This window comes from Alosa pseudoharengus, unplaced genomic scaffold (assembly GCF_046254945.1).
Source record: "Alosa pseudoharengus isolate Yale_2024_CS ecotype anadromous, Long Island Sound unplaced genomic scaffold, YU_APseudo_1.1 YU_APseudo_1.1_scf_7, whole genome shotgun sequence".
NCBI classification, from domain to species: domain Eukaryota; kingdom Metazoa; phylum Chordata; class Actinopteri; order Clupeiformes; family Clupeidae; genus Alosa; species Alosa pseudoharengus.
This window is the reverse complement of record NW_027468859.1, coordinates 2,447,100-2,449,048: the sequence shown is the minus strand read 5'-3', so window position 1 is coordinate 2,449,048 and position 1,949 is coordinate 2,447,100.

The window sequence follows — 1,949 nt, the reverse complement described above, 5'->3', positions numbered from 1 at the left end:
TCTCTGAAGGCATTAATAGTGTGTTAGCCTGACGAGCCAGACCCACATCAAGATGTAGGGTCTGGGAACTCACCATTTGCAGTGCTCAATCCGAGGGGCGGGATAAAGGGTTGTCTTTCAAATTCCAAAATTGGCTAGTTGATCAAACTTTTGCCAACTTAAAAAAAAAACCTTAACTCGTGTCGCGCTGTTCGACAGCATCCATCTTCTTTGTTTTCAAGTAGCAGGAAATTCAGGCGGAGCCCTCGCAACTCTGCCATCAATCATTATGTTAAGCCCGCCCACCGACTATATACACGATGTGATTGGCCTGATCGAAGTTTAATTTTTCCAGCTCGCAAGCCAACGGAGAGTTGCTAGACTACCCTGGCTGCAAATTACATTTGCTGCCACTAGGTTGTGTCCAGATTTCTAGGTTAATAGTGTTGAGTGCTCATGTAAAAGTGCTTTGTGTGTGTGTGTATGTGTGTGTGTGTGTGCTTGTGTAAAAGTGCTTTGTGTGTGTGTGTTTGTGTGTGTGTGTGCTTGTGTAAAAGTGCTTTGTGTGTGTGTGTGCTGATGTAAAAGTGCTTTGTGTGTGTGTGTTTATGTGTGCTCATGTAAAAGTGCTTTGTGTGGGTGGGTGTGGGTGTGCTCATGTAAGAGTGCTTTGTGTGTGTGTATGTGTGTGGGTGTGTCTGTGTAAAATACTTTTCTTTCATAACGACTTAATGACACTTCACAGTAGATGTTTGCAATGAAGCAATTCAAGTTTAATTGATCATTAATTACTATTCAAGTTTAATTGATCATTAATTACTATACATGATAACGCAGCAAACACAGTACAGTTTCAACACTGACAGTCAGTCTCTTCTTAATCCTCCCCATTACCATCCAGTCCCCACCACACACACACACACACACACACACACACACACACACACACACACACACACACACACACTCACAGACACATACATACACACACACACAGACACATACACACACACACACACTCACAGACCAGAGTTTCCGCTAGAAAAAAATGATGGCGGTCAAAGTGACCGGCAGAGTTTTCGTTTTCCGGACATTTTGATGATATGCCGGTCAAATATATTATCGCTTCTTAATTAGTCAAATTGAGGAAAACTGGAGACAGACTACTTAAAGAATGACATAATCAAACAAGAGTGCAACATGTTCATTAGCCTAACTTAAACATGCCTAACAAGATCTAACCAGTATCTTTTCACGGACAGCAAGAGTCCGCTTCGTTCGTTGTTTTAAAAAGGCTACGTTGTTTGTTGCTGCTACCCACGTTCTCCACATCTCCAGTGGTGACTGTTTAACTTACACAGATGCGCACATAAGAATGAGCGCTCACACCCTCTAATACTATGCCTCTTTATTTGATAACAATAAATTAAGAAATGTTTCATATTCTGGGAAATGTTTAGTTTCTTTTTCTTTCGGCCGCGGTTCAATACCGTTTAATTGTGCCAGAAATTATCCGCGGACCAGTAATCTCCTCGTCGAGGAGGACCTAACCCTGCAGATCATAGACAGAGAACACATAGGCCTACTGTATGCTTTGGGTAAAGAACACTTTGCATGTCCAGTGTAGGCTACACGGAGAATGACAGTGTCTTGGAGCGGCCGCATCCCCCGCAACTCCACTTCCAATGTCACTGATTCCGAAAGATACGGCCGACACTTCTGCTTTTTATCTGGTGGTGGTGGAGTTGACCGGACATCTGAGGCTTCGGACGTTACCAATTTATCATCATCCATCGCGTCTGGCCTCTGAAAAAAACTTTTAAGGCTAGTCTGCCTGGGCCTGGCCATGTTTGAACCGCCTTACTCATTTGTTCGTTGTTTAACATGGACGTTTTAAGCGTGCGCTTCCCATTTGAAATGCAGCATAGCTATGCATGTTGTTTAATAGCTTACTTTTCAAACGGTAGAGC